Here is a 15,136-nt window from a genome sequence, read left to right on the forward strand (position 1 = left end):
ATGAGTAGATTGTGATTTTGATAGTGTGGCATCTTGCAAAAAGTTCTTGAAAAGGGAAAATAATGGTTTAACTGATTCATTAGGATTTTCTTTGGCATCTAGGTTGGCTAGGTTTACCTTCCTCATAGATTGAGCTAATTCATAATATTAATATGCTATCAAGCTAGATGTTGGATGAGATTTAGGTATTGGAAGCATAATTGGTGTGATTAGTCTAATTTGGATTGCTTTGGCTATCGTGGAATCGTAAATTTGGTAAAATTGACCTAGTTGCTCATATTGTAGTTAGAATTGACTTAGTTGCTCATTTTTTAGGATAAATTACACTATTAGGGAAAATTATGGCTTAGTTAATATCATGAAATGAATTTAGATACCTTTGCCTAATCTAGGGTAGAATTTGCCTAATAATGGATCTCGGGGATTAGAAATCGGCCGTAAGTCCACCTTAGGCCAAGACTTGTGTTAGCTTTTGTAGTCTTATTTACACTTACTGGACCCTTATTAATGATTATTTTTGTACTAGAAGAGATTGCACACTTAATGAGTATGCTAGTTTGGTATTGGGAATAAGTGCTAATTTCGGGTAAAATCTAGTGGCCTATTGATATAGTTTACTTATATGGTTTAATGATATGGCCTATGGGTATCATTGATGAATGGTGATTTTATCACTCATTTGCACCAAACATTTGTGCAAACTACCTTGCTTTGAATCAAAATATGGGACATCATCATCATTTAAATGCACTAATAACCATATTTTGCATCTATATAGTTGAGAAGGAAAAAAATGTGGATTGGAGCTAAAAAGTGGTCAAATGGAAGAAAAAAGAGTGCAGTTAGAGACCTAGAGCAGTTCAGCCTAACTTACCGCGATCGCAGTCCTTAGGCTATGGTTGCGGTTAGTCAAAATGGTCAGCATAATGTGATTGAGTAGGACAACCATGGTCGCTAGCTGCGATCGCGGTCAAACCTACGTGATCGCGGTTCAACAGGAATGTGACCCAGGAAAGTTTTATAAAATTGCATAGACTAATCCCAAATCATATATAGGCAAAACCCTTTCTTCTTTGGGTATTGCTTACCTCATAGATATTTTTGAATTGATAGGAAGAACCCTAAGTGGGCAACTGTGTAACTACTCTTGGAGGCTTAATTTCTTAGTAATTTTGTGAAAAATGAATGTTTTGCATAATCCTTCTCTTTAGTTTCTTCAAGAGTAGGTAAGTAATCCAGTCTTAGGATTATTTTGAAATAAGTGTCATTATGTGTGGGTGTTGTTGTGTTTGCATGATTTTTAGTTGTTGAGTATGGATTCCACCATTGCTTGGGTTAATGAGCTGGAATTTGATGGATGAAAACCCCAAATCTCTAAATTGTTTTAATGGGTGAAATTCCCAAACTCTAGATACCCTTCATAATCTTTGCAAGAGGGATGAAGGTGAATATATGGTAATCCATGACATCCTTGAAAGAGGTTTATAGGGGGACAAGGTAATGGTGTAAAATTAAGTCTATGGTTTACTACCTTTTGCAATCTTAGAAATAAGTGTTATTGGAGTGTAAGCCATGTCAAGATCATCATCCTAGAAATAGGGATGCGTGATTGAGGTTTTGGGTGTTATAACTTGTAAACTTGTTAGGTGCTTCAAAGAGTCAATCGGTGAGATCTTTGTGGTTTTATTTATTGTTTTTCCATAATGGCTATAGGCCTAGCCTATCATTTACTTAACAACTATGTTTCATGTTAAACCATCAACAATCCGCATGCTTTACCTTTAAGTAGACATAATCCCAAGATCTCCTCAAATCTTGATCTCAAACCAAAAGTCTCATACTCATGCATTATTGATCAACAATTGTTACAAACCATCCTTAACTCAAATGCCCCACTTTAATTTACATGTAGCATTTGTTAACATTTCGGGTTCCCTTTTAGTAACTAGAATACCCATAGGATTTGAAATCTATAATTTGTTCCTTGTGGATTTAACCCCAACTTTAGCTGAGTTATTGACAATGATTGCCTCACCCCTCAATTATGGGAGAGACTTGACAGTTATCAAAATAAAGCCGTTGCTGAGGAGTGGAATATAGATTTCACTTGTGCGGTGGGATTCTTACTTGTGAAATACCCGGGGTGGTGTAATTCACTTTATTTGTTATTTTGAACTTTTGTAGATAATCAATGTGTTAATGGAGCAATGAGTGATAGTGCAAGAAATATGGGCCCCTTTGATGCCCCTCTCGATAATGAGGGCCCACTAAATAAAGCGGGATAAACAAGTGCAATCCGTATCCCACCAACTAATGGGAATGGAGTCTTCCATATGACTAGAGTCATGCTTTACATATTGTAAGGGAAAGTATTGTACGGGAGTCAAGCCTTTGAGGACCCAAATTTCCATTTGAAGAATTTCATGGAAGTCTGTGCAAGAATCAATTTGGCTTCGCCTCTTCCCATTCTCACTAATTGGGTGAGGCGGTTTTATGATTTCGCTCACTTCCACCCTACTCATTTACATCTTGGGACGAGCTTACTACTGTATTTCATGATAGATATTTCCCACCATAAAATATACTTCAAAAGCAAGACGAGATTGTGAATTTTCAACAAATGAATGATGAGTTGTTGTTTAAAGCTTGGGAGAGGTGTAATGTTAAGCTAGCTCAATACCCGAATCATAAAGTCCCAGAGAAGATGCTTCTTGAGATCTTTGACTTTGACCTTGATACATTAAACAAAATGGTGGTGGATAATGCAGCGGGTGGTTTCCTAGTGAATTTTCACCACCACGCTACCTTTCTATTGATTAGAGAAGTGTTAAATAAAAATTGGGGTTGGCATACCCGAGAAACTGAAGCTCCCAAGATCCCTTCCACTACTTCCATTGTCGATAATGAACAAACAAAGCAGAATGAAGAAAATAAGGAGAACATAGAGAAAATGATGACCCAACTTGAGCTCTTGACTAACCATGATATGCGTGCACCCGCTAAAGCGGTAAACGGCATAGCATAAAAATCTTAAAAAGATGATAAAGAAGCATAGAAGTTGGATTAGAAAGTCTAGTATTTGGGTAACTACTCAGGGTTTCCCCTCCTACCTATCAAATGCAAGGTGGGAACCATGGTTGGATGGACTACAAGAGGGATAGAGATTGGAGAGATTGGGAGCTCGATTAATACCGCTATGTTCCCCCTCATGAACGTGCTAAGGTTAAGGAGTCAAGTCCAATTGACGCTGAAAAATTCAAGATCGAGGATATGTTAGCAAGAATATTGAATAGAGTGGAAGGTACAGACAAAATTGTCCATGAGTTTAAAGGTGACTTTTCTCAACTTTCCCAAACCACGGTGTCTCACCCTGCCTCTATTAAGTAATTGGAGACCCAAGTTGGACAAATCTCTATGCTACTAAATGCTAGGCCTAGAGGTGGATTCCCTATTGATATAATTGCTAATTCAAAGAATGATGCCCAAGTTCTAGCAATTATCACAAAGTGTGGAAAGAACTTGGATGAACACTCTAAAGGAGACTTGATTGAGAAAATGCCCAAAGTGAAGGCAAATGAGATATTACCTCAAAGTCAAGAAGGAGATGATAAAAAGGAAAACAATGAGAGTGATGAAGAAGTGGTTGAGATTAAAATGCAAAAATGTAAAGCAAGGCCCGAAATCCAAGTTCTTCCCCTGTTCCCTCAGCGATTGCATAAAAAAAGGTGAAAAATTGAGGAAGTTCATGTAAAAACTTAGCAATCTATCGATAAACATCCCATTTCTCGAGACGATCCAACAGATCTCGGTATTCGACAATCTAATGAAAAAGTTGATGTCCAAGAAGAAACTTGTTGAAGGTGACACCATTGAGGTTACTCATGGGTGTAGTGATATCATGGTTAGTAAGGTTGTGGAAAATAAATATGACCCCTGAGCTTTCACCATCCCTTGCACAATCGGGATTCATGAGTTTGCAAATGCTCTATGTGACCTTGGTGAGAGCACCAACTTAATGCCTTTTGTCATCTACAAGAATCTCGGATTGAGTTACCCTACACCGACCTCTATGCGACTTCTTATGGCGGACCGGTCCATCAAAAGTCCAGTGGTAATTTTGTTTGATGTTCTTGTTAAAGTGGATTAGTTTATACTCCTGACAGACTTTGTGGTATTAGATTGTGAAATGAACCAAGAGGTACCTATTATCCTTGGTCGTCCTTTCTTGACCACTGGAAGGTCTATTGTGACTTATAGATGGGGGAAATTAAGTTTAGGGTGAAAGAGGATGAGGACTCTTTCAAAATATGCAAGATAAATAGGAAAACCATGGAGCTCCAAGTTATTTCTGTCGTGGATGTTGATAATGAGAGGGAGATAAGGAGGGGCTTGATGACCCACCTTGTGTATTGGAGAATAAAGTCGTCGTGCTATGATGATAATTAAGGTGTTATGTGGGAGGGAACTCGCAAATGCCATGAAAGTGACATATTTCCTTTTATTATGTTTTTGTAGTGTAGATGTTAGCTTTTGCATATGACTAACTCATGCATTTGTGGCACTATAAAAGTGCGTTGGATGAGCTTGGAAAGGGGGAAGTGTGCAATCTTGCTTTGAAAAACTGAACAAAGAAAAAATTGGTAGCAATTGCGCAAAGAGCTAAAAAGGGGAAAACAGGGAAGTACAAATGCTCTCACGATCCATTCACAAGCAGGTCCAAGAATCTCGCGATCTCCATCCCTTACATAAATATGCAAGAAGTACATTGTTAAGTTTTAGGTCAAACCCTAAAATCAAACACCAAAATAAAAGCTACTTACCGAGATTAAATACCAGATCTCATCGGACTAGACCTTTTATTTTAGCACTAAAACTCCCTGCATACACCCTTACACTGGAGATATAAACTAGAAGAGGAGAGAAGAAAATATCAACCAAGTGACAAAGAATAATTGTTAGATCATAAGAGGAGAAAATGAGATTACCCTTACAAGATGAGAAAAGATTTAAGTCAGCAAGACCAAGGCACAATGTTTATCACCCAAAGTTGAAGTAGCATAAATCGAAGGTTCTTAAAGTCAAGCATGGTGAAGGAGGTAGAAGGATAATGGGGAAGGAGCTGATCTTAGATAATTTTAGAAACCCTACACACTATATAAGTTCTTTAAGCTTTGGAACTAGTCATCTATTGGGCCGGTCCAATTTTAGTGTTGTATGTTTTTTAATGTGTTAGTTCGATGGGTTGGTCCATTCATTGTGGACTTTGATTTTGATTATTAATAATATTACAAATTAAACCAAAAAATGCCTCCAAGGAGATCTAATTTTTAGGAAAATACCTCAACCCCGACTGACGACCCTATGGATGGAGATCGTCAAACTTCTAGGTTCCAAACCTGAGCTAGGGCTATGGTATCTTACCATCCTCGTAAGGTTCCACTTATCTCCACCAACCCCAACTATGAGAGTGACCCTTCTGTTTTGTTACCTTAAAGGGATGCTATTTATTTTGAGGTTCGTCGCTCCATCAACCTATTGAGTCAATTGGTAGTCTCTTAATTGAAGAGTTGTGCTCCGACCATCATTTATTATGAGGCCACAATATTTTGCAAATTTATGAGGTTGAACCCTTTTATGACCATGGGTATGAGGGTTGAGGAGGATCCTCAAGGCTTAATTGATGAAACGTAGAAGATTTTCCAAATCATTCATGCTTTGGAGATTGAGGCTGTTGAGTTTTCTTCCTAATTGGAGGATTTCTCTGAGGATTTTTTGGAATGATTGTTTCCATAAAAGTTGAGGAAAACGAAAGAGGAGGAGTTTATGAAGTTAAAGCAAGAGAGGATGTCTGTTTATTGAGTATGCCTTGAGATTCCATCAGTTGTCTAGGTATTCACCCGAGATGGTTTCTAGTATAAAAGCTAGAATTAATAAGGTTGTCTCATTATACCAGACCAAAACCTATATTATAAGCCTAAAGAAAAGTCCCATAGTAATCCTAAATTAACTATTTGAAATCTTAGGTCAAGAAAATAAGGGCAAGCCTATGGTATTTGACATGCATTGATTGAAACTTCTTTCTGAGAGTGAGTTTCTATTGTGTCTTCATATTGATATGATTGATTTCATACATGAGTGAGAAGGGACTTCTTCATTATGAGGGAACATTAGTTTTATTGCTAGCTGCTTAGTTGTTTGGGTAGTGTAACTTGTATATATGCATGGTTGTTTGTTGCTAATGTAATACCATAGCTTTATTTCTTTGTCTAACATTTTTATGATTCATAAGTACACACAGTTGGGTTTTATAGTATTAAACTTGGAGATGGTAATGGTCTTGAGTTTAAACTTTATGATTAACTGGCACAGTTATCTTAGGTTTCTCTTGGTTAAGAATCATCGTATTGTTTTTTCATGTTTTGTTGCCTGAGGACATGTAACATTCTAAGTTGAGGGTCTTGATGTGCTATAGGAATATAGCACTTACGATAATTAAACTATGAGAATATGCATGTACTTAAAGCTATGTTGTTAGATTTGATGTGTTTTTGGGTGTGGATTTGCAGGGAATTAGATTGTGGGATGCTAAATTCAATAAGAACTATAAAAAGTGGCTTAAGTTGTAGTCAGAACCCATTTTCAAGATTTACTGCCCAGGTTACAACTTCTTCCTTACAACCAATAAGGATATCGTACGATTCGTATCTTTGACAGACCTTACAAGTCGTATCTTGGACAGATTCGACACAACTTTAACTGTGCTTTAGTGTTTTGGCCATAACATTTCACCCCGATATTGGATTATGGAAAAATTGGTATCGTTAGAAAGATAATTAATTTTTCTATTTGTTGGAGGGTATTTAGATAAAAAATTCTACGTACAAGAAAATGTTATACTTGGTTGAAGATGACAATTATTATACTCTTCATAAGACCTTAATCGTTGAAGGTTGTTTTCACTAGCCTATAAGCTAAGAGCTATTTGTAATTACAATATGCAGCTAAAGTCACCTAAAAAATCTTTGAAAAAGTTAAAGTGTCATAAGAATACGAGTTAGAAGTCTGAGTACGACCTCGTATGATCCAACAGTAAGAAGTCCATGTCTAAGAAGAACAAAAAAAAGTCCAAGGTGGATACGAGTGAAGGCCATGAGTCGTATGATCATGGTATAGCTTGTGAGCAAGAACCGTATGCAGAACTGAAATTTCAAGCATGGAAGTCAGTCACTAGAGTGGATATGAGAGCCTTGGTACAACTCGTATGTGGATAGTATGAATTGATGAGCGAGTTGTACCTTGTGCCAACACAACTTTACCTTTTTCTGTCTTAAGAAGGTTTTGTTTCCTAGGGTTTCCATGTATCCCAATTAAACTCCTACGATGTTTTTAAGTCCTAATATGTATGGGTAATTACGTTTTCTATTTTATATAGAATTTGATTCCTAGGTTTTTCCTATTTTATTTAGGATTTGAGTTTTTGTAATCTATAAACACCCTTTGGACTTTGTATTAATTATTATCATTCTATTTCAGATATTAATTCTAATTCTCATCCATCTATTGGATATCATTCTTGGTTTGTAGTAAATTTAAGTCTTTGGAATTTATTCTTTCATTATGTTGAGATTGATTTTGTAATTTTGTTTGTGGATTCCATGATTGATCTCAGAAATATGAGCTGCTAATTCCCTTAGCTAGGGTTGTGGGAACCCTAGAAGATTAACAAAGTAGAGGAAGTTCTAAGTCATTCTAGATTAAGATTCTTGCATCTATTGTGATTGGCTTTAGTTAAATTGATTTCTTAGTGGTGGCTAACGTTAAGAACTACCTGTAATTACTTACATCCTTACAAGGGAGTTTCTGATTAGGAAAAGAAATAACAGTTGTAGTTTGAGATTTACCTCCATTTTATAGGTCCCGCCATCTCATCTAATTACTCGATTTCAAAAGGTTATAGTGAACTGAGGTTGTAACAAGGATCAATAAGGCGGCGCCCGGAGACTAAATCGATAAAGGGTGAGATTTATCTTCATATTTACAAGTCGGTTAATAATACATATCTTGTAGACTCTTCATACAATATAACGAAATAGAATAACAGGGCACGATAAGTTTGCTGAGTTAAGAAGCCAGGGGGAACACAAGCCTACTGTTTATTTTAGATGGTTTACAACCAAGAGCAACCAATTCATTTTTTCTTTTTTTTCTATTTCAACAAATCCCCTCTTTTTACTTTCCTGCATTGCCTAGTTATTAAAATAAGTTCGAGAAGGATTTCTGACGTATTCCCTTGGGATTCAACCGCAACCTAGTTGGGTTAGTATATTTGAAAACGACTGCTTTATCCTTCAATTAGAGGTGTATTTTTGGCAGTATCACTTGTTTGATAGAAGAGCTGACCAAATAGTTTGATGGGCTAGAGGTGACTACTTAGGGAATTAATATGCTCAAGGATTCGATAGAGAAGGTAAGGTTTATTCATGAAAATTTAGAAACGGCTTAGAGCTGATTAAAAGAATTTGCAGATTTTAAGTTAAGATATGTAAGGTTTGACAAATGTGAGAAAGTGCTATTAAAAGTGATGCCCATTAAGGACATAATGTTTTTTTTTGTAAGAGTGACTAATTGAGTTTGAGTTATACCAAACCCTTTGAGATTTCTAATAGATTAGGGTCAGTAGCTCATAGGTAGGCCTTCCATCATTGATTGTTTTACTTAAGAAGTACCGCTTTGATGAGGATGTATCCTTCTTTAAGAAGTACTACGATGATAGTGATTAAATTATCCTTGGGACCCTAGATTGTTTAGAAAGGAGCTCACTTACAAAGAAAAGACTATTAGTGTATTTTATAGGGATGTGCGAAAGAAAGGACCAGGGTCATTTCATCCATGAAAATTAAATGGAGAAATCATTCGATTAAGGAAGCACTTGGCAGAAGTTGGCATATATATACAAGCAATATCCACATTTGTTCATGTACCTAGGTAATTACTCTTGCTTTTATTATATCATATTGGTCTACTTGTCACTTCAAGATAAATGAGTAGTAAATTCATATCAATGTAAAGTCCTAATTGGTTGTTATGCTGAAAAAAGTGTAGACCCTTTGCTAATTTCACCCTTGAGAAAATTAGTAAAAGTTTACGGTAAGCCTAGTATTAGGCATACTTTGAGGGTGTGGTTGTCTAAGGACATCTAGTAGGAAATGGAGTAGTGGTGGGATTATTAGTATTTATTATGTCATAGAGGACTAATTTAGGAATTAGTAGATACTTTTGGTATGTGAAACATGTGTAACGTTAATTTTTAACTTGAATTATGTTAAGGGGTGTTGGAGGGGTGAAATGGTGTTTTGGGGAAGTTTTAGAATTTTTAAAAGAGTTTCTGTAACACCTCAAGTTTACACCATGGACGTCACATGATGCTTACAATCCCAAAGGACCACAACCAAACCTGTGACTGGTCCTGCTGTGCGCACTGAATAATAATACTGCTAACATATGATGAAATATAACGGAAATTCCGTAAGGTTCTGAAAATACTAAAATAAATACTTAATATTGAAAGTAATACTGAAAAACTAAACATCTATTCGAAACAGTCTCTTCTGAAAGCCTCTAATTGTCTGAATAAGGAATTGATAGGACAAGTCCCCAACTAACTCCGACTACTAAACATACTAAACTGCTGAAATTCTAAAATAATAACTCTATTCTTAAAATATAAGGACTCACCACAGTAACTGTTGTTGATAACTTGAGCTGCTAAGAACGGTCAGGAGCCCGTGCGTCTGAAGCTATGATACGAGATATCATAGAACAAAAGAAAGAGTATACGTCAGTACTTTGAATGTGCTGGTATGCTAAGTACGGTGGGATGATATACATGGGTTCATACACATAAACAATAACTTACTGAATGATATGAATATAAATGAGTAAGAGTACATGGGTAATTGAAACTGCTGTAAATACTAATTAAGCAAGACTGTACATATATATATATACTGAACCTGAGATCATACTCGAACTAAATACAAAATTCTGATAACTAAATGATTGATATCTAAGATTATTGATCGCTTTATTACTAATAACTGGATGAATATTTTTAACAGTCCTAATTCTGTAGAACATAACTAAGTTCTATATCGAGTTTGAAACTAAAACTATAACGGTGGGAGGGTTTATCTAACCAATGTACCTCAATTATAAACTGAGTTGGGGTCCAACCTGTGACGCTAGTTAGAAGGGTGTCAGCACCGTGCCACGAGTACTAATAATGGCTTTGTGGATCTACTGAAGAATTACCCTCATCTGGCAGATGAGATATGTGTTACCATAAACTAGAAGGTGAATATTTTATCAACCCTCAATTGCAAGGTTGATATACTTAACCTAAACTGGTTATTTAGTTCTAGAACTAAGGGACTTCTATTAAAGATCACACCCTTAACTGGCAGGTAAGCCCTTATCCCTATGTTCGCTCAGTGTTGAATCCTATTCCTAACTGAATAGAAACTGAACTGATCACTTGACTGTAGTAGGCTTGACTGAACTGTTACTGATCATGTTGACTGACTGGACTGGACTGAGTTCACTAAGTTCTGTAACTATTAGAGTAGTACTATTTGTGACATTACTAAGACTATTTTGTATGTACTGTATGTCTAGGAAAACGGCTAAGTTTTTGGGCATTCAATACCCTCATGACTCGATAGCATCGATAACAAAACATGGTAAAATCTTAAAAGCATTACGTTAATTACTTATTCACTATGTATTCATTTCAACATTTTGTGAAACACTTGAGAGGCATGAAGTTGTACATGAATGGGTCCATATGATAGCATGTCACGAATTCACTACTCAATTTGCATTGGCATTATATCAAACACTTGGGGAGCATATGGAATATATCAAGATATAAACATCATGGCTACAACATTCATCTTGAAATTCAAGGATTTAACATAAGAATCATATATTTCCACATACATGATAATTAATTCACTTGAAACTTGTAATAAATCTTGATTTGAAAACCAACCATCAATACATACATGAACACAATCCAATTCAAACATATAAATAATGCAAATCAATAAACTTGTAGTTTAATAAAGGTTCTTGAACTCCAAGGTTGGAAGGAAACCTAAGGATGAACACCTAATATACATTGGTTATTAAATTCGTAAAAATTATTGGTGTGTTCTTGAAGCTTGGACTAGAAATTGAATGACCTAGGGTTATATTCATGATAGAATTTGAGCGAGAATGAGTGATTTTGCCTTTAGGGTAGCTTAATTTCATTTTTTAGGGATGAATAAAATTGGAGAAATTGACTTAAATACTCCTCTAGATGTATAATTAATTACAAAAAAACATGCTCAGCAATGTGCCGATCAATGCACCGCGTCATTGGTATCAACACAATAGGTGACACGCTGTGCCAAGTTCATATCGGTTTACTATTTTAATGATGTGATCATCGATGCTTCACGGTGAGATTGCATTGATCCATTATTTAAGTCCTCCAAACGTGCCTCAAATGACGTCTCAAAAATCAAAAACTTATTCGAGAATACCTGTTGACATCCCTGATCATGAATCAACTTAAAAATTGACATTTTTAGGTTATGGATAAAAAATAAGATCATCGAATAATTAAGGCTAAAAATATCTCTAAGTTTTAATACTTAGCTAAAATTTCTAAGTCCGAGACCCCTTTTTATATGCTATATAGAACTAAATTTGACTAGGACTTTTATGGGGTTTTATAGATTTGAGGCAATTTAGGGAGCTCAATTTATTAAGCTTCCATACTAGTGTCATGCCACACCACTTATCCTGTGTGATAAGGGCATTCCGCAGAGGCTATGCCTTATGATCGCAACGTCTCATGCCACTATGTATTATACATTCTGTTTTTGTTTTTTCACTTGGGTTGAGGTGATTTTAGTTTTTTTACCCCTTGCATGACTTATAAATATCAAATTGACCCTTTTTCTTTAGTTTTAAAAGATCAAATTCCTTTATTTTCTTCTCTTACTCCCACCCTAAGAAAGATCAAGGGTTTCACAGAGAATTCCTTATTCAAGCTCCAATCATTGATTTCTCTTACAATTCTTTGGTAATTTAGGAATGTTTCTCATTACTTAATATGAATTTTACATTGTGGTACTTATTTAATCAATATACATGTGTTTTAATTAATGGGTTTGAAATTGAGTTGATGGTTTGTGATTATTATTACTTGAGTTTCTTTTCCCATGATTTTAAAAGATTATTCATGCTTTATTTTATATTTTTTGTATCTTAATTGGTGCATAGTGGTAATGGTTGGAATGGGTGACATTGTTTTCCCCAAATTAATGAATTTTTGGCTTGGTAATGATATTAACCTCAACCCACGTTGTAAACTTGATTTGGAATATGGATATTTGCATAAATTTACTTGTCTTTTGAACCCATTGCATTTCATTAGAGGATAAAAGGGAAATATGGTTTTGGAATGCCTCGGTGGCCATGGTTTTTGATTTTAAATGGAACTTGCGAGTCTAAAGTTTAAATAGACTAGTTTGGAATTATTGAATATCTTGCAAGCATATTCGTATGGTGATACCATATTGGTAAATGCCTAAATAAATGAACCCTAATTTGATTGTTTATTTATGTGAAAATTGCTTAAATTTAGGCTTAAAGAAAATTGTGTAGTTCACCTTTAAGGTGTAATCTCTAGGGGACTAACAATAGAAACAACTTTTATTAATGTTACGGGTCTATATGACAATGTGTCTTGATACACATTATATTTGGATGGATACCATCTTGGTATCTTTATCCTATCCTCAGTTTTCTTAGTACCTATTGCTAACATAGATTGGAGCCCTTCTGGCGGGGGAAAGTCAAACCCATATAGCCTGTGGGTTCCTTTGGTGTAGAGTGAGCTATATAGTTTAGGCTAATGGATTAAACTCTCATGTTAATGAACCTTGTCCCTATCCCGACATCCTATATATGTATATACTAATGTTGTGCATATGGTTTTAACTTTTTTTTTTTAATAATGGCATTATCTTATACCTTTTCCCTAAGTTACATGAAAATGCTCACCCTACTGACCATCCCCGGTAGCTGTATCATTTCATGATATAGGTTGGGAGGACTTTTCTATTGCTTCTATGCAGCGTTGGTGGTTGGGTATATCTGTTGGTCTACAGTGATGTGGAAGACCTCTATATTTTGGAAGTCCTGGTCATTTCATTGTTCTTTCTTAATAATCTTAGTACTTTTTTGATTATTTTGGTCATAGTCGGGGTTATATCCTGACATAGTTGGTTGTAACTCCTCAGGTTACTGGCCTTTATCTAAAATTTTATTCACACTACCTTGGCTATGACTTACCCTACGAGTCGTAAGGAGACTTCATGAGTCGTTGGACTTAAATCGTCACCTAAATAGTAAATGTTTGACTATGTTATCTTTGAGTAAGAGATTCAAAAGGACTCTATACCAGTCATTGGGTACAAATCATAGGATGTTAAGTGTTTACCCCAAATAGGATCTTTGTTAACTACTACTAGACTCTATGAGTCATGGTATCCTATTATGAGTCATATAGTTGAGTCATACGATCAATAGTGTGTGGGTGACCTAGAAACTATCTTGGATACGACTCAAGGTAATGAGTCATAATGAAACCTGATGAGTTGTATAGTGACCCGTAGTCACTAACGACCTAATTTCAGCTTCTAATGTAAGGGCACTTTGAAAAATTCCCTCTTACCTAATTAAAAATCCGACGTTCATAAAACACTTAAGGGGGTTATTTCTCATTCATAATGTAATAAAAAACTTCGAAAACACTCTCAAATCTCTCAAGAATCCTTACATAGGGTTTAAAAGATGTATATTACTTAAGGACATAAGAATGGAATTATCTCCATAAATATGGATATTCTAGGCATGTTAATCATCACTAATTTCTAATTTTGTATAAGGCATGTGTTTTAAAGTGTTGTTCTTCTGATATTGATTTTGATTTTGAAACAAAGGTTGAGTGTTTTGAATGTTTATTGACTGAAAAATATTTTCCATGGCTTACATATGATTCATGCTTTAATTATGGTTTTGAACTTATAGGTGCATGGGAATGATGATGGAGTAGGGGATTGCAATTTTCGCCAGACTTGTGAATTTTGAAGTGGTTATGACTTCAACACTATATTGTGAAATTTTTTTGGATATTAAAATTATGCACATGGAACTAATTTTGAGTTATTGCATAATGTGAAAAGCTAATAAAGTATAATGATTTTGGGTTGAACCTTATGGGGTTGTGTAATTCCCTGAGCTGATTTATAAATAAACTAAGTGGGTAGTGAATTTCCCCGAGGGATGATAATTTTTTTGGCATATTGATGTTACCTTAAAAGTGTAGTTGGCATGAGGATACCAACAATATGTGCCTAAATTTTTATTATTGTTGAATGAGTGGGAATATATGATATTATTTTAATTGTTCTTTAATGAGGCTTGTGTAGTTGTGTCATCAAATCGGATGTTCTCAGGGGCCAATACTAGAAACTGTGGTTGTCGATGCAGGGATCTATATGATCGGAAGGTTTGAGTCCATCTTATTAATATCATTTAATTGGGAGGTTCGAGTCCCCCATATTATACTATTCAATTTGGTGCTTGTGTCACCTTTATATGCCAGGTGGTTTGAGTCCCACACAGTGCATATGAATACTCTCTAGTTTATGCGGCCATAAGTACTAGGCCCTACCAGCTGGGCGATAGCAAGGCCCATGAGCCTATAGGTGCCTTCTTATAGTATGATAGTTGAGATACATAATCGATGATAAAGTTTTAAAGTGCATGTTAAGCCTTGTTTCCTACCCCAAAATGTGATATATATATATATGTATTTGCATATTGTTATGTTTATTGGATTTTGGATTGGTTTTGAATTGATATTCATGGCATTACATCATCCTTTTTTCCTGATTTTCATGCTAGCACTTCAACCACTAATCATCTTTAGACGTTGTATGCCTAAGCGATGCAAGTATCAAAAATACCTCTACTTTTTATGTGCAGAGTTAGGTGGAACAGCTTTGTTCATTAGTTT

The sequence above is a fragment of the Capsicum annuum genome, chromosome 8 (genome assembly GCF_002878395.1).
Source record: "Capsicum annuum cultivar UCD-10X-F1 chromosome 8, UCD10Xv1.1, whole genome shotgun sequence".
Taxonomy (NCBI): Eukaryota; Viridiplantae; Streptophyta; class Magnoliopsida; order Solanales; family Solanaceae; genus Capsicum; species Capsicum annuum.